Consider the following 23412-nt stretch of genomic DNA (forward strand, 5'->3'; position numbering starts at 1 on the left):
AAAAAAATAAAACTTATTTGTGAATGTAGTCATGTACTGTACAATATATCGGTTATTGCAAGCTTGAATGTGTTTCTCTAGGAGTAAGTCACAAGGTGTACATAGCACTCTAAAAAAATATTCGTGAGTCTACCCCGTTGTTGTGGTAATTTATCATTACTTTTCCCCCATCAACGATTAAATTAAGAAAATTATATTTTTCTCTGTGACGATGAAGTGGCGAAAGTGCTGAAAGGGAATTGCTTATGTAGCAAGCACTACAACAAACAAATACCTTTATTACGATATTCAGTTACGAAACATAACGATTTAAAGAGTTCGATAATCACTTCGAACTATTTAATGTGTGGTTGATAGATTTTACAAATATATATTTATTTGTATGCATGTTTAGTTTTTTAATGGGGAGGATAAAAGCACTTCCGGAGACCATAGGCGGGAAAGTTACTCTTCCAGAACCTTCTCTCAGGTACTGTATACACCATTTTCGTCTGTTTACCTCTGACAATTGTGCATTATGTTCAGCGAATTTGTTTGTTGAAAACAGCGGCATAGAAAATAAATGGTTTGTTGAAAGTAGCCAGTAAGCTTTACGGTACGTATGCGTATTGACGAGAAACCTAGAAAAACTCGAGTTAGCTTGTTTTCCTTGGTTGCAAGTAAAGTCTAGCTAACAGCTCACCATGCTAACCTGGAGGACAAATATATACACGTTTTGGTGACACTATTTAGATTTAACCATCAATTATGGTCCAGTTAAACCTCATATCTTGTGTAAAGATGAGTAGATTGTGATCAAATGACCAGCAAGAATATATGTTAGCATTTCGCCATCCAGTGCGGTTTTTCCACGTTAGCATTAATTAGCTATTTAAACTTCCGTGTTCAATAGCAGTATAGTAATCTTTGCCCTATTACGCTTATCCATAGTTCTCCAAATGTTCTATCTCCTCAATAGCCAAAAGAAAGGTAAGCATTAACATAAAATGTAATTTTAAGTACAAGTCATTGCTGTACTTGACAATGGCGGTGTGTTTTTTACTGTTTAGTTTGGCCACAAATAGGTATACTTGCTTAAATGAGATGCAGTAAACCTGCTGTGAACCTTCACTCTTCTAAATGTGTTTCTCAGGTGTTGACTACGACTGTCAGAGGTATCGTCTAACATTTATCACTGCGGTTGTGTATAGCAAGCTGGCACACAAAAAGTCCAAATTCAAACATTAACGCCATCTCCTTTGTGTTTATGCAGCAGAACAGCGCCCTCTAGCAACAGCTTGTGCCACTGCCTCCTTGTAACGCATGTCAAGCCCTGCAGCATCATGGGACACGTGGTGTTAAGTATGTGCTCTGGCCGGTGTGTCGCTTGTTTTCTAAAAAAGAAAAAAAGCATTCAGGCGAGCTGTGTGTATATGAGAAGTGCATCATTATGATCTGCCTCACAATGCCTGGACTGCGCTCAATTGTGAGTGAGTGATCGTGTGTGTGTGTGTGTGTGTGGGGGGGGGGGGGGGTTACTTGTACATAGGTGGGCGGTTGGGAAGTGGCGCAACATCAAGTGCTTGAGCTGCGAATTTGGACACGGGAACTTGCAATAAGACGCCTACTCACTGTGTTCCCTGACAAGCTCACCTGTTGGAGCTTGGCAGGTATTATGTGCAAGGAGCGGGGGCCAAACCAGGGAATGCAAAGGGGCTTTCTGGCAGCCCCTACTATGTGCCGGAATCTGCCATGGCTTGCTTTTGGGGTGGGACGCCATGACCTCAGGCAGTTGGATGGGTGGGTGCGACTCTTCGGAAAGGGAGAGATGAGGCTGTTAAGGGAGGACAGCCTAATTTAACCTTAAACCACACGTGATTGCAGCAGCTCCCTGGGGGGGGGTTAAAAAAAATTTTAAAGCTGTTTGACATTCATTGTGAAACCACGCTGCGGAAAGGCATGGGTTAATCATTTGATTAAGTTTATGACTTTAGCAAGTGTCCACTCTGGACTCGTGGGGGAGAAATTTCCACTTTACTTTCTGGATGGACAGTGGGAGGGAGCAGGGGAGAGGAGATGGAGGCTGTTTCTTTAAGAGAGAGGGTGAGTGAGGAGAGAGAGAAAGGGAGGGACCTCTTTGCCCTCCAGAAACCAGGAAGGGAATTGAGTTGATCTGCTGCTGCTTGGTTAGCGCATACGGAGGCTTTAAGCTGCACAACAGTAAGAGAGGGAGGGAGAAAGAGAGCTCTGGAGAGGAGGAGAGCGGAGGGCTTCGCTAACCCCACAACAAGCACCACCACGGCCATCGCAGGTGAGCTAAAGGCAGCCTGCCATCCCCTTGCTGGCTGCCCTGGGCCTGTCAAGCAGAGAGGGAGCAGGCAGGGGCAGTGGAGGAGAGTGGGAGGAATGAAGGAGGAGGAGGTGGTGGTGGTAGTGGGGGGTAGCCTTAGAGGAGAGGTGGGTCGCAAGGTTCCTCTTTTTAACTATACTTCCCTTGCAATGTTTGTTACCTCTGGGGGAATCTTGAGATAAAGTTTGCGGGATGAGTTGAAGACTTTTCAGGCAGGTGGAAGCACTTACAGGAGGGAGTGGCAGGCGGTGGAGGCACGCAGCGAGGGGGAGTGGGAACTATTCTTAATAATAAAAGTTTTTGTGCAATACATGGCATGTTGTGTTGGGCACAGCAGGCGTTATTTAGGTCAGGAGTTTGAGGTGTGTGTGAAATGTCACGCCACTGTGAGCGGATGACAGAATCCACCTCCATGTTTTGAGTGTTTTTATTTGTGTGTGTGCGTGCACTGCCTGTACTTTAACACCTGGCAGCCTGCTAGCAACACACTCTAGTGTATAATTCAGCCCCGGAGTGCTTACGTTAAAACAGGCTTGGGGGTAGCGGGGGCGGGAGAGGGCCAAGGGAGCTGGGGCTCGTAGTCCTCCGCCAGGCTGTAAAACAGGTCAAGCGGGCTCATGGAACTCCACATCCCATAGTTCCCTGCCTGTAGCAATACAGGAAAGAGAGCAGCTGCCAGCCTATCCCAGCGAGGAGGTGTGGTGTATCAGTGGCTCTTGGACCAATGAGGAGAGCGGCTGCAGATCCCAGTTGTGGGCTGAAAATAGAGGGGGGTGGGGTAGTGATGCTTGCTGGAGGGGAAGGGGGGGGGTGTTTGTGTGGGATCAGGCAAGGGCTTGCCTATATGGCTAGGGCCACTCGCAAGTTTCCTGTTTGGTAAAGCTCGAGCCCTGCCCAGAGACGGAGGCAGCAGATCTGGCCGACAGACAGGCAGGGGAGGCAGATAGGGGAACACCACTTGGTAAGCACTCCAAATACACACACACACACACACACATTGTCTTCAGAAGTGAGTCAGGCAGGAGAGATGAAACCCACATCATGTTGCCAGTGAAGGAGCAATGGGGCTGGAGAGAGTTCAGAGTTCTTGACCCACTTGCAGATAAAGGAGGTGAAGGCAAATGGGTCAATGTTGAGACAGTGCTGAGCAGCTTCTCTGCTGCTTTTCTCATTCAGCTTTGACTTCTGTCATTAGCTTCACATTTAAAGTCGTTGTGCATCACTATTGTTTTCATATTCAAGTTCTTGTCAGCTTAAAGCTCAGTGGTACAGTGAAATAAGTTGCAAATATACTTCCACCACATTAAATCTTTAACTGTCCGGTAGTAGTTCTGAGAAAACCCCAACATGTTGAAGGAGAGCCTAATGAAAATATAAGTGCTATACTTGTGGAAAATGTTGATTTTAAAATGAAAAAAATATGTTTTGGACACAATGGCCAGTCACTCATGTTCACTAGCATCTTTCTAAAAAAACAGGCTCCAAACTCACCTGTCATGCTTGTTTGAAATGTCACAGCAGCTTTCAGTTCACGGGAACAAGGTACATGATATTTTGGCTGCACATACTAGCAGAACCCGTTTTTTTTGTTGTTTTTATAATGTGGGCACCTAGAGGGTACAAGCAGAACGTCTTACTCGAAGACGCCCAAATGCCTGGAAATGGTTTGGTATGCTTCTCAGAAGGAAGCAGCAAGAATAAAAAATACTTGAGGCCTAATATACAGTGTCAGGAGATACAAAATATACGTCAATGTCCAGATTCTGCTTTTTTGTGGCTCTTCTGCCACTTTTCAAGGTGCCGCTTTGGATGACGCGGGTGTAGTTGGCTCAAGCGAATCCCACCAAGAGGTTAAATTAGGACGCCATATGTGTTTGTGTGCGTAAGTGTGCATGCATGCATGCATGCATGTGTGTGTGCGTCTGTGTTACCAACAATAGATTCCAAGGGAATTGCAGGGGACTTCAGTGGCTGTGGGCTGGTCCAAGACACCACCCATCAATTTGGCGGTGAGGCTGAATACAGTTTGATATTCCTGTATGTTTTGCCTGCACCACTATAGCCTGAAACTAGCAGGTTCAGACAGACGAAGAAGACAGGTTTGCGTGATGTGGCCGTGGCAATTTGAAGCTTTTTGTAGTTTTTTGACTCGTGTTGGTTGGTATGCAATCTCAGATGTTATTTAAATGTAAATGCAAATATGTGATTGAATCCTCTGGTGTGTTTTTTTTTTTTTCTTCAAGCTTCATTGCAAATGCACTCATTTTTTTCCTTGTACTCTCTAGATATAAATGTATGCCGTGTCTGGGGCCACTTCCAAATTTGTTTTGATTTCCGAATAATTTTTCCCATGTGAAATAATGGAAATAATCTATTTAAAAATATATTCGTCTTTTTATTATCTACACAGGCAATTTTTTAAATAAGATGTTTACACTTACTTCTACACTTGTATGATAGTTAAGTTAACCACTGTAATATGTTGTTTAAAGCAAAAAAACTTATGCGAGGAATGAGGAGGGCATCGTGTGTCATTTGGTCACAAAATAAAAACAAGTTAACCACTGTAAAACGCAAGATACACTCCCTTTTATAAAGTACTGCCAGCACATTTAACTGTAGCTGCTAGCCAGTTGGCCCCATTGCTGTCTTATCCAGCTAGTGTTGTGCAAATGCGAAATAATAAGCAAAGTGTTTTAATTCTGACCTCAAGTGTGAACACTCAAGATTTGCTGGATTCCCACGTGAAGTCAAGCATGATTTGTGCGACTTCTATGGAATGTGTCAAGTTTTGGTTGAAATTCCAAATTGTACAACCATTTGGGTGGACCACTGGATGTGAATACTTTTTAGCAGCCCCTACTCTCACTGCAGCTTGACTTCTTCCCTTGTCTTGTTCCCCTGGTCAGCTGCTCAGTATACCGCAGCATCCAGTCGGGCTATGCAGCCACACAGACCCCTCTCTGTTGTTTTTCTGTTGTTGTGCTCGTGTCCAGGGGGAGTGAAGGGGCTTCTTCTGTTCTCTTCTGGGACATTTCTTACTGCGAGGGCAAGACAACCTGATCAAATTAGGGAGAGTGTGAGAAGGTCAGGGTGTTTTTAAGGCTGGGGGTGAAGGCCAGACGTTCACGTAGTGATGCAAATACACGCATTCATTAAAGGCTCTCATCACAGGGCCACTGCCTATTTCAATATTGCTAAAATAACTAGCACAGAGACCACAGCCGCCTTTTAATTAAGCAGAGCGGCGACTGAGTGGTCGGGATGGCGACATGTGAGCAGCATGACTCTGTTGATGTTGATTTAGTAGTGGAGATGGGTGGTTTGCGTTCGATGTTGGCACGTCACAAGAGGACGGGTGGATCTTTGCCGCTGTGGAGAAGGAGGAGGGGAAGTGAGGTGATGTGACGGCTACTGTGCAGAGATGGAGCAATGATAAGGCCAAAGAGGGAGGGTCAGACAGTAGGGACAGAGGCATTGAGCAAGCAGAGAGACGGTCATCTGATTACAGAGCGGGTTCTATTACATGCCTGCCACAGGCTCACAGGAAGACGTCCTTCCCTGTTGGTTTGCGTGCAGGCCTCTCCGGCTCTACGTCAGGCCCGTCACCATTCTGCTGGCCGGCTGTAGTGTTCTTTTCTGAAGCCATGGTTTAGATTTTGTTACACTTCCTGGTTTGGAGCATGGCGGCGTCAGTGTTACTCAAGCTAAGAGGAAGAGAGTATGTGTGGTCTTATTACACAGAGTCTTTTATACACACACGTGTACATACACACAAACTTGCTTATTGATAAAAGTTGTTGTGGTTTTTAGTCACCCTAATCAATTTAACAGTATTTACCTACCAAACACTGCCATTATTAAAGGAACTAATTTGGAAATGTGACTCCATATGCTTTCTTTTACAAAGAGAAAACGCTCACATCTTGTTGAGATGTTTCATACAAGCAATTAGATCAGCTTGAAACCATGAATGATTTTGTTCAGTACAGTTTCGTAACCAAGAATGTTTTGCATGTTTCGGCTTTCAAGTAGGGACAAAGTAACAACCCCCCTGCCTGCTTTATCCAGTAAACTGTAGCCTAACCTGTGGGTGTTGATCTTTCCTCTTATTGAAGCAGGTTTTACCAGCTAAACGAATTAGATCTGAGTTTATCATTGACATCTGTGCCGGATTCCCAGGCCTCCATACATTTTGGAGTTATGAGTGTTCTGTGAGTTTAATAACCGTCCTCACCCACCACTACCATTTCACCTTTCTGTCTGTTCAGTAGCACTTTCTGGTTAGCTGCAAAGCGACCCAGACAGGCTTTCGTAATGTCAGTTTTATCAGCCACTCAGCCTCTTCCTGCTTGTCTCCCAATATAACCAATCAGATTTCCTTCCACGAGTCTCCTGGCATCCGCTGACCACTTAGGCACTTGTTCAAGATCTGCTTTTCCTAGAAGCTAGCCACCCCCTCCTCATTCCGAGTAGCTTGCAAATATCCCCTTGGTCCAACCTTCAATCTTCTTGATTTGAGTGAGGCGACTCGCTCACATTGTTAAAGGTATCAGTTAAATGGTGGCAGAGAAAAAGGCAGCTTAGGGCGTAGATAAGCACTTGTCTATTATTAGGGGTGTCCCGATTACAACTTTCCCGTGTGATGCCGCTTCATATGCACGGTGAGGTTGGTCGTATTAAACTTCGCCTGTTCTGTGCCACTATGGGAAACTTGTGCATGACAAGAGTTGCACTCAGCTGCAACGTCATTTTGCTGTCACACAGCTGACATCACTCCTTCTCCTTGCTACTTTGTTAGCACCCTAGCAAACACTGTTGTGATCATGTGAGCTCTCTCTGGTAACTGCTTTAAAAAAAGGGCTAAAAAAGAGACATATATTTAAAGACCGAGCCGTTTGTCAGCGTTATGGTATAGGTGACAAAGACTATTGTCATGTTGCTAGTGTCAACATTTCAATTTTTGTCATCTTTTTAGCTTCCTTTTTTTTCCTATTTTTGCTGTTTTTTTTGTTTCATTTTATTATAACAATGTGCCATGGGCCAAAAATAGCCCCTGGGCTGCACTTTGGACACAGATGAGACAGGCAAATTTTGCTCCATTTTGCATCTGCATGTCAAACCTTTTTCTTGTTTACATTCTTCCCACCAATTGGAGAAGAGACTTGTGTTAACTACTAATTTAAAAATTGGACTTTATTTTTACAGGCACACAAATGAAAGAACCTAGTTACTAGTTTTGAATAAGTCAATAATTCTGTGTATCTAAGGTGCACTTTAAGAAGCTTTACATTATGCCTGTTTGTACGAATGAATGGTATTCAGCAGCCAGTAGGCCTGTTACAGTAATCAATAAATCAATTACGCATGATAAATGAAAACAAACTCGATCATTTGGCTGGCCTCGATATATTGACATGTCCATGCGTGTTTGATTTCCTTCTCTCTCTGTCTGGTGAGAAAACTCTTTCGGAGCATGAATGGATGCTAGCTTACTTTAGCAGAGCATGCTAGTGTGTGTGTGTGTGTGTGTTTGTGTGTAACTCAGGCTCTACAAGTGTATTTACACCATGTTGCCTTTTACCGCTTGTTAATGTAAGCACAATGCCCGCAGATGTGGAAGTTTTCAGTGAAATAAGGCGAGAGGCGTGTTTATTTTTGCTCCCAGCTCGTCTTAACAGTCAACAGACATTCTCAACACACACAGTACACGTCTGGCCTTCAAAATAAGAGCGCCGCATCCTGTCTAATTGTGTCAAAAAATACCTTATATTTTAATTGGAATTGCATTGGTGACTAAATCTTCCTTTGCCACAAGCACGGGTGTTACCATTTCTTGAGGATTTTGTAGAAATGTTAGCAGCGGGGTATCAACCGTCAATTACCATTCTCAACACACTTTCGGCCTTTAAAATAAGAGCGCTCTGTCACATTTGTCTAATTCTATAAGCAAAATAAGGGTGTCAAAAATATCTGACATTAATAACGCAAGTGGAATTACATCTGTGACTCCATTTTGCTTAATCACAAGCACGGGCTTTACAGTTTGTTGAATATTTTGATGCAATATGTGCTGAGGCTGACCTCCCATTAGGAAAAGCTAGCCAAGCTACATTCATTTCTCAATTATTGAACAGAATGGGCCCGCACGGTGGTCTAGTGGTTAGCATGTTGGCCAACACAGTAGCAGCCTGGAGATCGGGAGGACCTGGGTTAGATTCTCCCCTGGCATTTCTGTGTCTGTGGGTTTTCTCTGGGTACTCCGGTTTCCTCTCACATCCAAAAACATGCATGTTAGGTTAATTGGCGACTCTAAATTGTCCATAGGTATGAATGTGAGTGTGAATGGTTGTTTGTCTATATGTGCCCTGGCAACCAGTCCAGGGTGTACCCCGCCTGTCGCCCGAAGTCCCCTGGGATAGACTCCCCTAAAGAGGAGAAGCGTTATAGAAAATGGATGGATGTTTGCAGCGGCTGACATCCACTCCTTTTTTTTTTTGGTCAAAATTCAGACAATAATGAAAGTGATTCAAAATCAGAAATATTGTGATTTTTATTTAAATGCAATTTTTGCTAAAATAGTCAATTTAATTTTCATTGGGGTTTTTTGTCTTTTTTTGTTTATTTTATAAGGTTTGTTTAATTTATTTTAGGGATGTCCAAACCTCTGTGAGTCAGGTCCCTAATCCAATAAAAATCTATCCAATAAAATTGGGAAAAATACTTTTCCAATGCAAAATACTTTTAGGTTACGCCATTGGCCCATTCTGTTCATCCATCCATCCATTTTCTATACCGCTTCTCCTCTTTAGGGTCGCGGGGGCATACTGGAGCCTATCCCAGCTGACTTCGGGCGACAGGCGGGGTACACCCTGGACTGGTCGCCAGCCAATCACAGGGCACATATAGACAAACAACCATTCACACTCACATTCCTAACAATTGACAATTGTTATTGACAATTTAGAGTCACCAATTAACCTAACATGCATGTTTTTGGATGTGGGAGGAAACTGGAGTGCGCAGAGAAAACCCACGTACGAGAACATGCAAACTCCACACAGAAATGCCCAGGGGAGAATCGAAACCAGGTCTTCCCGATCTCCAGGCTGTTACTGTGTTGGTCAACATGCTAACCACTAGACCACCGTGCGGGCCCATTCTGTTCAATAATTGAGAAATGAATGTAACTTGGCTAGCTTTTCTAATGGGAGGTCAGCCTCAGCACATATTGCATCAAAATATTCAACAAACTGTAAAGCCCGTGCTTGTGATTAAGCAAGATGGAGTCACAGATGTAATTCCAATTGCGTTATTAATGTAAGATATTTTTATGACACCCTTATTTTGCTTATAGAATTAGACAAATGTGACAGAGCGCTCTTATTTTAAAAAGGCTTAACGTGTGTTGAGAATGGCAATTGACGGTTGATACGAGCTGGGTGCAAATTGGGTGTGGATACTAAACACACAAGTAACTGCCACTAATGAGACTGTTTGCCGTTTCATGCTTGACATGTATCTCGGTATTGTTGTAGCTGTGTGCAGAAAGGTTGAGTGACATGGTGGAGATGAAGGGAAGGGGTTGGCTTGTGTTTTAAGTGGTTGTTTGACTTGCAAAGCAGGCCAAGGTTGCTGAAGTGGACCCTTCCCTAGAAATAGAACGTTCGGGTTATGGACAGCCTTGCTTTGTGCCGGGCTTTGAGCTTCCTCACCCACAAGCATGAATTAGTGATAAGCAATGTTTCAAGCCACAAGGAGGTGCCTGGATCAGGTTGGTTGCTGTGTGTTTCTTAGTCTGTGTTAGGTCATCTGGGGACAGGTGCATGCAGAGGAATCCCTCCATGCCTCTTTGGCTCTCAGTTCAATTGTGTGTGTGTGTGTGTGTTTGTTTTATCTCATCTCAGCTCAGCGTCTTTACCCCCACAAAGCCGCGACCCAGGGTCAGCTCCTGTATGTGCAAGGGGATAACAGGTACACAAGCTTGCTAGCCAGTGCTCTGTTGCGGCTCTTAAAGTAGAAGAGCTGGTTGAGTTGGGTCTGGATGGGCTCACAGAGATCAGTTTCCACCTTCAGAGGATGTGAACCAGAGGCCATGTGGCTTCTCTCTCTCCCTTTCTCTCTCTCTCTCTTTCTTTCTTTCTTTCTTTCTCTCTCACTTCAAAGTCAGCAACTTTTTTTTGTCTTTGTCCTCTGCTTCCACTCTGTCGTCCTCTGCATATTCAGATGAGGCTTTCGCTAATACAATTTGCTCATGTCATGTCAGACAGCCTGTTTTTTGTTGTTTTTTTTTTCCCATTAGAGCCTCCTTAAACTCCTTGACAGTGTGGTCAGATGGAGGGCAGATATTTAAACTACAGTATAAACTTTAGAGTTAAGTACCTATTAAGTTGTACAATTCAAAGCTTTACTAACAAATATTGGTAGGTCACACGCCATCTTTCATGACACATGATCAAGTATCAAAGGGTTAACCACGCTTTTGCTTTTTCCAATACAAAGACCAACAAGGGGCGCATTAATTGCTTGTAGTCAAAGCTAAGATGGAGTTTTATTTTTTTGTTTCACTGCTTAACTTGGTAATACACTTAACATGACAGTTACACTATGAGAGTTAAAAATCTTTAAATCCTTTGATGCACAACTCACCTTTTATGCCATCGTCATTTCAGTGTTTAGTTGTTTTTAAGTTTACTTTTTTTTCTTTTCGAGAGCGAAGAGAGTTATTATTATTAATCCCTGTTGGGCAAAAATTAGTTGCCCAGAGGGAATTGTAGTTGACCTCCTTTTTATATTTAATTTTTTATATTAATACTCTATTGAGTGCAGCATTATTTAAATTAAATTATCTAAAGTAGGAGACCATGCTCTTTGCTGCTGCTTCCAAGTAGGACATAATTTCAGACACCAAATTTACATTTCAGTCTGATTTCATAGTGTGGAGATCCAGATAGGCGTAGTTGTTTTTTACAGAGCAAAGGCAGGTAGGGAACGTGAGAGGTGAATGCAGGTGAACAGGTGTGAGGGAGGAGAAGGCAGCCAGGTTTGGCAGGTTTGGTGGGGGGGCTGCAGCGAGCCTGCAAACATACCTCCAGCTAATCTGCACCACTCTCATTTGAATGCTTGCTCATATAGAGAACAACAAAACCTACTACCCATCCCCTGGTCTAACCCCCACCCCCCGGTGCGTCACCCTGGCAAATGGAGGGGGTGGTGGTGGTGAATGTACAATACATGTTTGTATGTGTGTGTTTTGCGCATTATTGATGTCTCTGTGATGCTACCAGTATCTGTGTGTGTGTGTGTGTGTGTGTGTGTGTGTGTGTGTGTGTGCGCGCGCGCTTGTGTATGTATTAATACAGGAATTGAGGATGGTTTGTTCTCCCGAAGCCCCCCTCCCACTCCGCAGGCTTCAGTCGATCATTTTAATCTCCCCCCCACACGTGAGCAAGGGGACAGCCTTTCCTGAAACTTGGCACACAGTGCGGGGTGGGGTAACCAGCTCAGACCGGATTGACAACCTCCCTTTTAATACTGTTCCCTCGCAGCTTGTTGCGTGTCCTCTTCCTTGTGGAGTGTTTTTTCCACAGGGTCCCAGCCCCTCTCTTACTACACCCCCTCCACCATTTTTTTTTCTTCCCTGCTCCCTTCCCTGACTTCCAACTGACACACATTGTGCTGCTCAGCCCAACTCCCAGCATTTGATCCCCAGTGCCCTCTGTCTATCTCTCCTCCATGACCTCTTGCACAAGTGCATGCGCACACACACACACACACATACAGTTGTGAGTAGAAAAATAATACAGTATGTAACAACAGTGAGTAGCCTCCTCACATTTTAGTAAATATTTTATTATATCTTTTTATAGGACAACACTAAAGAAAGAACACTTTGATACAATGTCAAGTAGTCAGTGTACAGCTTGGATAACAGTGTAAATTTACTGTCCCCTCAAAATAACTTGACATACAGCCATTCATGTCTAAAGACTGGCAAAAAAGTGAGTTACAAGCCTAAGTTAAACTGCACAAATTGGGCCCCCACTGTCGTGACTCGTTAGTGTTTCAAGGTCTTAGGTGTGAATGGTGAGCAGGTGTGTTAAATTTGGCGTTATCGCTTTCACACTCTGTACTGGAAGTTCAGTAACCTTGGGCAAAAATATCACAGTTTCACAGTTTAATGGTGTTATAATTACAGCTCTAAAATGTGTTATTTTGAAATATCTTTATTGAAAAGAAAAGACAAAATACTCTGAACAGTCATTTTCAAACAACATAGAACATGATGGAAGTGGAACATATGTATTCAAAATGATAAAAACTAATTGAATTCTTTCTTTAAAATAAATGTCGTTCTTCAGGCAGTATACTGTGGTTAATCCTGCAACTCATGTCACAAGACCGTAAGTATGTGCAGTCATCTCTCAGTTGTAGCGGTTAATTGGTTCTGGCCCTGACCGTGATAAATGAATTTCCGCAATATAGGATTCAATGTTAATAAATATTTTCATAGTTAAGAGCATAGAAAACCTGTTTATGACTTTCTAAATATTTTTTTATATATTATTAGAGCACTGTAGACATGAAGTAACACGCCTATAGTCACCTTTACAATCCTATTATTCATTGTTTATAGCACATTACGCAACTCTTATGCTGCAGGGACTCGGGACGGATGCTAGCTAGCCATCTAGCGAGCTAACCAGTTAGCCTCACATTTTTTTTCCAAATTTAAACCAAAACTTACCACTTCCACACGTACTGGGAGGAAAACTTTTTTTCACTCTATCATGTTGGGCATGCTATGGCTATGACTTCATGCAGTTTTTTGGGGGGAATTTTGCCCATCCTCCATAATCCTTATGTGAGACATGAACACACTTGTCTTTATCTTTTCTGTGCGTTCAAGGGACATAAAAAAAAAGAGAGAGCGAGAGATAGACAACCCATTACTGCACATAATGGGGCACACCTATGCCGCCTAGAAAGACCGCTATTAAAACACCTCCAAGGTTTTATGGTTTTATATACATGCTGTAACCATGTAGGAACTGGTACATTCATGATAACATGTAATACTTGCAGTACACACCTAGCATTACCTCTTCCAAACTCAAAAACAAAAAGAAAGCAGCAGCAGCAGCTCCAATATGAAGCGTTACCTTTTTGGTAGTGGCCATAGGCACTGTGAGCACGGCGCTGACACACTGTGGGCAAGTGTCTGGTGAAGCTAGTCGCTAACCAGCTCATAGCTAGCTAGTGTGGTGTGGCATGGTGTCAATACGCCACGAATGCAATTTGATTGCCGTAACAATGTTAATAATAACAATGTCGCTATAGCTTGGTTGATATGCATGTCACATTATATGTAAATGGGGCGTTGTTGGTGCTTTTTGGAGGATTTTTTTTCCCAGAAGGCTTTAGAGGAGGATGTGCATTTCTAGCTGCGCCTTTTTAGCTGTTTTTAGAACACGCAGAAAAGAGTGATGTGTACATGTCTCACATAAGGATTGTGGATGATGGGCAAAGTTTTTTTTTTTTTTTTTTTTTTAAGTGCAGTTTTCCTTTAAGGTAATGTACTGTCTCAATTACTGCCGCCTAGTGACCAGAATACTACATATGACTTGTATTTGAATATGTATTGATTAATAATAGACCATAGTCTACCATGAAATGGAGATAATGTATGGATTGATTTCTGAAAAAATGCGATATAGCAACGGAGCGATGATCAAACCACAATATTGAGAGACATCTGTAAATCTTTGTGATAGATAATTTGATACACATCTACATACACAGGTTACAATACGCATTTTGAAAACAAAACGGTTAATTTCAATTCTACGGTTATGTTTGATGATGTAGACATTATTCTTACATGATCAAATAAAAGAAGCCAATTCTATAAAAGTGGCATTCTTGCATTATTTTCATATGTGTGAAAGAGCACATCATGTCCTCAAGCATGCTGTAAGGCAGGGGTTCCTAACCATGGGCTGTGGGGAAACTTTCAGGTGTAATAATTAAAAATAAAAAATAAAAACATTTTAAATAACTACATTGAATTTTATGTAAATGGATAAAGTTTTTGGAATTATGGGCCATTATTTAATAATATACAGTAAAAATATATGTATATACAGTTAGAAATCGGCCAGTTTTTGCATGTTTGTTATTTTTTGCGAGTGGCGACCTGTCCCACTTTGTTAGACGGTACTTCAACGCACCATCTAACTTTATCTGAAAGTTCTGAAAACAAAATCCAAGCTCATACTGGTGGATGGAGGGACCGTATTCATTTAGTGCTTTTAATTTGATGTTCCTCTCTTAGTATTACACAATGCATAGTAACTATGCTAAATGAGATTGCTGACGTACGTATGTTTCGGTCATGTGTTGAAAATCTTTCCCTGTGACTAGCTAGCCCGCTGCTACAATTTAGAGCCATTCTTGTCTTCAGACATGGTACACTATGGAGCATGCGCGACAATCATTTTGCCAGCAGCCAGGCTCTCACGATGTTGAAGACAATTGGTTGCTAGTCTTGCGATACCTGGTGCATGTCTCTACAATCAATCTAATGTCTAATTCTTCTATCCAGGAGGCTGCTACTGATGCAGCAGTATCTCTCACTTGTCAGTCCAGATATCCAGTCACATGGGTTTATCGTTCACAACCTTACTAGACTATAAAATATTTTATTAGTTTAAAAAGAAATAAAGCAAAATGCAAGTAAATGCAATCACCGGCTCAAATAGATCGCAATATAAATGTTTTTTTTTTTTTTTTAACTTAGAATGTTACGTTATTGTTTCATAGTGTGGCGAATGTGTAGGTCACAACTTCTCCACAAGTGTTTTGGAGTTGTTGGATTGTGTATTTGCTGAGTTTTGAAACTGTGACTTTTTATACTGTGGTATACCTTACCTTGTATACCTGCCTATGTATGAGTACTGCCAGCATTGCTGCAGAGATTCGTGGGTCAGCCTGTAAGTCTTCAGACCATACACTGCACAGTGCATCAAATTGCTCTGCATGTCTGTCATCTCAAAAGACTGAGAGCATGGATTATTAGAACCATGTCCTGTGGTCTGATGAGACCAAGATAAACATTTGGTACTCTCAAGTGTGTGTGGCAACAACCAGGTGAAAATTACAAAGAAAAGTGTGTAGTTGTCTACAAGCATGGTGTTCAGAGTATCATGGTGTGGGGCTGCATGAGGAGTTGCTGGTAATGGGGATCCACAGTTCATTGAGGGAAACATGAATGCCAGCATGTATTGTGACATACTGAAGCAGAGCATGATGTTCTCCCTTTGTAAACGCAGCCACAGTAGTCCAACATAAGGACCTCAAACCCACTTCCAAGATGACCACTGCCTTGCTAAAGAAGCTGAGGGTAAAGGTGATGGACCTTCACTGCGTGCACAATTATTAGGCAAGTCAGTATTTTGACCATATTCTCGTATGCATATTTTACAACTCCAAGCTGAATAAACCTGAATGCCTATTGGGTTTAAGCATACCAGATGATGTGCATGTGTGTACTGAGGGAGGGTGTGGCCTTAGGAGATGAACACCCTTTATTAAATGTGCACAGTTTTCCTCTGGCAAAATGGGCCAGAAAAAAGATTCAACAGACTCTGAAAAGTCAAGAACTGTAAAACATCTTTCACTGGGATGCAGCACTCTTGAAATTGCCAAGATATTAGGACGTGACCACAGAACCATTAAATGTGTTGCTGCAAGTGCACAAAAGGGTCGAAAGAAACATGTCGAGAGCAAACATGCAAATGCAAAATCAAACGTGAAGCTCTCGGGAACCCATTATCCTCCAGTGCTTTCATATTCCAGAACTGTAATCTACCTGGAGTGTCCAGAAGTGCAGTACATGGTGTTCAATGCTCAGAGACATGGCCAAGGTAAGAAAGGCTGAAACCCTACCACCACTGTACAAGACACACAAGTTGAAAGGCTATGACTTGGCCAAGAAATATCTGAAGACAGATTTTTAAGAAGTTTTATGGACTGATGAGATGAGAGTGACTCTTGATGGACCAGAGGGATGGGCCAGTGGCTGCATCAGCAATGAAAGAGCTCCAGTCAAATTCAGATGCCAGCAAGCTGGAGGTGGGGTATTGGTAAGGGATGGAATTATTAAAAGTTGAGCTTGTCGGGCCTGTTCAGGTTGAACTCAACTCCCAAACTTACTGCCACTTTTTCACACAGTGGTACAAGGAAAAAGTGTGCATCTTTCTAGAAGACCATAATTTTTATGCAGGACAATGCTCCATCTCATGCATCCAAGTACTCCACTGCGTGGCTAGCTAGTCCATCCACCCATCCCATTTTCCTCTGCCTATCCGGCTCCGGGTCACGGGGGGAACAGTCTCGGTAGGGAACCCCAGACTTCCCGGTCCCTGGCAACCTCCTCCAATTCCACCGGGAGGACACCAAGGCGTTCCCAGGCCAGCTAGTAAAGGTTTTAAAAAATATGACATGACCTCCTTGCTCACCTGACATAAACCCTATTGAGTACTTGTTGACCTGTAAGCGTAAGATTTATAGTGAGGGGAAAAAGGTACACCTCTCTGAACAGTGTCTGGGAGGCTGCTGCACAAAAAGCTGACGGTCAAACGATCAAGAAACTGACAGACTCCATTGATGGAATGCTTTTCCATGTTATTGAAAAGAAAGGTGGCTATACTGGTCACTGATTTATTTTTGGAAATGTCAGAAATATTTCTTTGTAAAGTTTGTGTTTATCATGAGTGAAATTGGAAAACTTTTGTTTTTCTTCGAGTTACCTAATAATTCTGCGCACTAATAGTTGCCTAATAATTGTGCACACAGAGATATTCTCAACAAAAGTCAAAACCTCAGTTTCACGTCCTTAAATATTCAGGTTTGAGGTTTATTAACATTTTGTATTGACCAAGAGCACTGTTATTGTTAAATAATAAAACTAATAATAATGCAAATTGCCAATAATTGTGGGTGCAGTATAAACCCTATTGAGGATTTGTGGGGCATCCTCAACGGTGGAGGAGTGCAAGGTGTCGGAACATCCACCAGCTCTGTGATGTCGTAATGGAGTCCTGAAAGCCAATTCCAGAGGCAACCTGTGATGGTCTAGTGAACTCCATCCCAAGAAAGTTCAGACAGTGTTGGAAAATAATGGGATCTACTATGGATGTAAATCTCTTTGTGATAGATTTGAATCTAGATACACAGGTTACGATACGATTCAAAACCGATATTTTTTAAAAAACAGAACAATCAGTACGATTCGATTCAATTGAATTCTAATTCTCATTATGTGTTAATGTTAATGTAGACATTAATTTTCCATCATAAAATACAAATGCCAATCATATGTGGCATTCTTACAAAAGAGCACATCATATCCCCAAGCATGCTGTAAGGCACTGGCAAAAATAAAGTCAGCAGAATAACATGTCAAATGTATATATTGTTTAGACACAGACCAAAAAAAAAAAGACTTTATTTTTCTTTGACGGGCTCAATATTTTACATTCTATATTTTATATCTATATATTATACCTGTTAAATTTGGATTTGCAACATTTCAATTGGAAATTGGACAACTATGCCTATCTGGATCTCCACACTTTGAAATCAGACTAAAATGGAAGCGGAGCCACCAAACTGTCTGGTTGTATACTATGTGCAATGACAATAAGCATCCATCCACCCACACATCTACCTACCTATCTAAAATATAACAATGAAAGAACACAAGTCTTAACCTTCTGTCTAATTAATAATACAAAATAAATAACGCAAAACCCTTTAAATAATGGCACTTCTCTTCCAAGCACAGAAAAGTAAATAGAAGTACTTTCAACATGATTGCGATGAAAACGCCGTTTTAGCTTGGAAAGTAAACAATGTCATACTCAAAATGTCATAATAATGGTAGTCGTACAACATTTTAGACTGAGCATAGTGTTTTCAACAATCCAGGCTCAACATTTCAAAGTAATGAAGTTACAAAGCAAAAAAGTTAACATACTTGCCTCTGTTGGTCTGGCTGCTCAAGCAATGATTACTATTGCAACAACAGATCGTCAGTAGGGTAAAACTAACCTGTTTCACGACGGTCTCAACCCAGATCACGTTCTTTATTAGTGGGTGAACAATTGAACGCTTGGTGAATTCTGCTTGCACCCTTCATGAAATTAATCCAAAGACCTTCGGGGTTCTAGCTTGATGGCTGACTGGCCAGTGGTAGCTAATTAGCTAGCGGCCGATGCTAGCAGCTAATGGACGGTGCCGGTGTGTTTCGTCAGCAGCCCAAGCCCAAGCATTGTTTATAAGACACAGTCAACCGATTGCTTCTCTCGCGATACCCGGTGCATGTCTCCACAATCGATTAATCTAAAATTTATGGCTGATTATTATTGCTACAACTTTCTTTTATAGGCTAAACTGAATTGTTAGCTCCTCAAACCAGTTATCTGGTCGCATTGGCTTATCACCTAGAGTCCATCAGGGCTGTCTTCGACTAAGGGTTTTCATAGTTGAATCTGATTTGTTTGATTTTGCCTGTAGTCAAGCGCGGTTTTTTTTGTTTGTTTTTAGAGCACAGCATGGTTTTCCCCTAGGATTTTTTTTAACCTGTGGTGGTGGCCTGCAATCAAATTTTTATAAATTTTTAAATTTTTGTCTGACTTATTAACTTATATTTAACGTTTTTCAACAATCAGCAGAACATGAAATCACAACATTGCAAAACTGTTAATTTAATGAGAACACTTAAAGTGAGTCTAAAATGTCGAGCCTCCTTTTGTTACCTGACCTATGTAGTTCAATGGTACTATGTGATGAGTACAAAAGTACAACATTTTGTACGATTTGACACAAACCTACATCGAATTTGATGCCTGTTTTAGAGCAATACAAATGGGAAATGAATGTCCAATTACAGTAGACGCCCCTACAACGTAAATAATCCGTTCCGAGAACCTTTATGTTATAGGGTTTTTGTTATACGAAGCGTAAAATACATGTAAATAGCCTAATCCGTTCCAAGATCTTCCCAAACTCACCCCTTTGGCACTTCAAAATATTCAAAGTCCACCAAATATGGTGGGAAAGTATAAGAAAACGTTAGCATATAAAGTCAAACCTGTCTTAGCGGTCACCTTTATAGAACGGCCACCTGCCTATAGCAGCCACTGAAAAATCCTCCCCAGCAAATTTACATGTTATAGACCCTGTGTATAGCAGTTACCTGTCCAACGCGGCCAGCGGCCACCCATTTTGTCTCCCTTGGTCAATATCTGACTGCATATAGCGGCCAAATTACCAACTCAAGTAGAAGCTTCAAGCATGAAAAAATTTCATTTTTCAATCAATGAAGCCGCCGTGTGTAGACTTTGATTACTGAGTCCTAGCTCAGTCACAATCATTCACAAGATCCACACAAACTGTCAGTTGTTCCACATAAAAAAGCCGTCTTCTTTTGAGCTTGCTATTTCCTGGTCAAACATGTAACTTTAAGAGCATTTGCACCAAAACATTACCGCAAAGTAGGCTGGGAACAGGACGTGCTCCCAGCGACGCTACAATAAAATAAAAAAAAACATACGCCAGCATGCATGCGGCAGCGGGAGCAAAACTCAGTTCGGTTGTACTTAATTGAAGTATTTTAGAATGTACTCACGTTATTTTTCATCAATCCTCATCCACAAATCCATCAAAGTCCTCATCTTCTGTATTCGACACAAACAAAGCCGTCTTCTTTTCCGTTCGCTACTAGTCTGTCAACTTGTCAGTGTTATTCAGCTCCGAAGCAAAGAAAGAAACTTCTCCTGTTGCTTCTGCCAACTTTGTTTATTGAACGCGGCCACCAGACAGCAGCTCAGAACACACACACATCTCTTAGCATCGTCTCTCCTTCCTGCTTGCCCACAAGGCAAAGGTTAAACAAGCCCCACTACATAGCTGTCCAGCCAATGCCTGTAAGAAATGACACCATTTATTTCCTGGTGTGCACTGGTCAATACTGTAATGCCGCTTGTTGTGGGGAAGGAGAGAATCACGTCGCCGATGCACTTTAATGGCTTTATTAACAGCGGAGAACACTGCAGGACTTTACAGGGTGGGCCAAAAGGAGTTACCCATCGCATATCTCTATCGTGTTCGCTTAGGTTTTGTCCTAGAAGCTTAAAATTTTGGATAGTTTCTCTCAAAAGGTATAGCTTTTGATGTACCAAAGTTCAGTTGTTTACTCCTAATGAGTGTCGAGTATGGCATCGAAGGGTAAGCGTGACCAGATTGTGGCCTTGAAGGAGGCTGGACTGACAACAAAGGAAATCATGAAAAAGGTGAATGTTTGTCGTAAGACTGGCTACAATGTCATGAAACGATACAAGGAGACTGGCGAGACCACCAGCAAGCCAATCCATGGAAGAAAACGTTCAGTCCGAACCAAAAGGGTTGTTGAGATGGTGAGGAAGAGAGTCCAAAGGAATCCTCGCAGGAGCATGAGGGCAACAGCAAAGGAAGTGAACATCTCAAGAACTTCATTGAGAAGAATTGTCAAACAGGATCTTAGACTGAAAGCACTAAAAATACAACACAGACAACTAATTTCAGCCGCTTCAAAGAAAAAACGGCTTCACAGGGGGAAAATGATGCTGCAGGAGATCCAGAGTGCCACAAACAAAGTCCTGGTTTGGTCTGATGAGAAGATCTTCACCGTTCAGGCAGTGGTCAATTCCCAGAATGACAGGGTTTATGCACATAGTACACAGCACCTACCAGAAGGCTGCAGAACTCATTTCCATCGTCAGAAGCCAGCTGGAGTCATGGTGTGGGCTGCTGTTGCATCTGATGGCTCAAAATCTCCTTTGGTCTTCATTCAGGAGGGTGTGAAAGTGAACAGCCAGGTCTACATTCAAATGCTTGAAGAAAACGTGTTGCCATGGTGTACCAATGCGTTTGGAAACCAGTATATTTTCACACAAGATGGTGCACCCGCTCACACATCCAATGTCACACAAACCTGGTGCAAGGAGCACTTTCCTGGCTTCTGGGACAAGAACATGTGGCCTCCATCAAGTCCGGACATCAACCCAATGGACTTTGCGATCTGGTCTATCCTGGAGAGGGAGGTCTCAAGAGTATCTCACAGCAGCGTCACCGCTTTGAAGAAAGCTTTGATGACATCATAGTCAAAACTTGATGCAGAGATAGTGCGGCGCTCATGCCAGGCAGTGCCAGGTCATCTCCAGGCTATGATAAAGGCAAAGGGTGGCCATATTGAGATGTAAATCTTTTTGGTGGTTGACAATAAAGTATGGAAACTGTGTTCAATGTGTGTCATGTTTGTCTGCAAGCATTTTTGAATAGTGCAGAAAAAACGATGGGTAACTCCTTTTGGCCCACCCTGTACATCCACGCCAACATAAACACATTTACCAACTCTCTCGAAACTCACAGCTAGCACTGAGCCTAGCTCTCCTGCTCGGGACGCCCACCGTCACTTCCCGTCACTTCCTGATATACTAAAGCTGTAATGACACTGCCGTATAAAAAGTAAAATATTAAAAACAAGCGTAAGACATTACTAGCACAGCTTTGTTCTGTGGGTCGTGGATATATTCTATCAGTTATTATTAAGCCCCTAGCTTTCTTTTAGTAAGTAAAAACCTTGGCTATGATTGCACTACATTGTCATGTAGATCTACAAAGTACACTTGGAAGAACAAGAGGTGAATAAATGTATTGAAACTGATGAGGGGTAGGATTAAATAAGCTTTGCTTCTTACTACTCCTTTTTGAACATGCAAAATTGTGAATTGTGCTATGTGATGTGCTACTGTTTGACTCATGCATGTTCAGGATTAAAACCATGAACCATGATAATAACAAGCCTAGTGGTGTTGTACAACTTTTATCCACAGTCCGCAGTGCCCTCTACTGGTAAACATTATTATTATAAAAAAAAAAATTCCCCCATTTTTTTCTTTTTTTTCCTCTACTGGTCAACCTTCAAACTGGACGCCAACCTGTCTATAGAGGCCACCTGTCTATAGCGGCCACTTTTGCAGACTTCCTCTAGTGGCCGCTATAGACAAGTTTGACTGTACATAGTACAGTAACATTCCAATATAAAATAAGGTAATAAATAAGATGACTGTAAATGAATAAAACTGAAAAACCAAAAACAATCTTACCGTTCACGAGATGTCTTGATCAGGAGTGCAAGTGGAGGCAGGAAGGAGGAGGAGGACTAGCCTGAATCGAAACGCGACTCAGAGAGTCTAAGAGTCAGCTGGTCTCACAGACAAACGATAATGCTGCGTGCAAAATTTTAATTTGTAACAACTTAATTGTTTAAGTTAGTTTCAGGGGGGACTACGAAGAGGAAGGAGTTTGAAGGGAGAAGTCTGTCTCTCACACAAACTTACGTACATGCTGTATAACTCAGCCAATGAGATGACAGTGTAGGCGGTGCCCCGATAATCAGCCAATGAGATGAGAGCGTGATGCGTCAGAAGGCGTCACCAAGTGTTAGTCTGAACTTGCACCGACTTGAGGCATTAATAAAGTTGATTGGGGAAAAAAAAAAAGACATGCACTGACTTGACGCTTTGTTATATGGAATTAATTCTGTAATACGATGCAAAAACTTGGCATAAATTCTTTATGTTCAGTGGAATTTTTGTAAAAGGAGGAATATGTTATGCGAGGTACTACTGTATATATTTAGTTAAACATAACACATACAAACAAAATAACAAACATTTTTGTTCTAGAAATCTCTCCTGGGTTATGACAGAACAGGTGTATCCAACTTGCAGCACTATTAAATCACTATTAATTTATTAAATCTACTGTTTGTTTTATATGACTGCCAACATTTAAATTGCACTTTATTTACAAAGCACATCTCCACTCAGTGTGCTCATTTGTCATGAAATACCAGCGCCATGTGTGAATAGAACACATAAAAATACGAAGAGGTGAAGCAAATATTCTTGGGTGAACTACTCAATGTCAACTGGTGAGCCACTGCTAGCTCATAAGCTACCTGTTGGAGACCCCTG

At 42.0% G+C, this 23412-nt stretch overlaps 1 protein-coding gene across 13 annotated transcripts in view; it reads left to right on the forward strand.

Moving 5' to 3' along the window:
• Window positions 1–434: 434 nt before the first annotated feature.
• Window positions 435–23412, forward strand: part of zbtb7a (zinc finger and BTB domain containing 7a) — a 39726-nt gene continuing 16748 nt past the window's right edge. For 2 of the 13 annotated variants that reach the window (XM_054788946.1, XM_054788952.1), the window contains exon 1: window positions 1567–3290. The gene's annotated coding sequence lies outside the window, so the exon portion shown is untranslated. Of the gene's footprint in view, window positions 1342–1566; window positions 3291–9717; window positions 15775–23412 lie in introns of those variants that run through there. The other 11 variants (XM_054788957.1, XM_054788948.1, XM_054788950.1 and 8 more) reach the window with 11 other exon arrangements.

Source organism: Dunckerocampus dactyliophorus, chromosome 10, assembly GCF_027744805.1.
Source record: "Dunckerocampus dactyliophorus isolate RoL2022-P2 chromosome 10, RoL_Ddac_1.1, whole genome shotgun sequence".
In the NCBI taxonomy this organism is placed as follows: Eukaryota; Metazoa; Chordata; class Actinopteri; order Syngnathiformes; family Syngnathidae; genus Dunckerocampus; species Dunckerocampus dactyliophorus.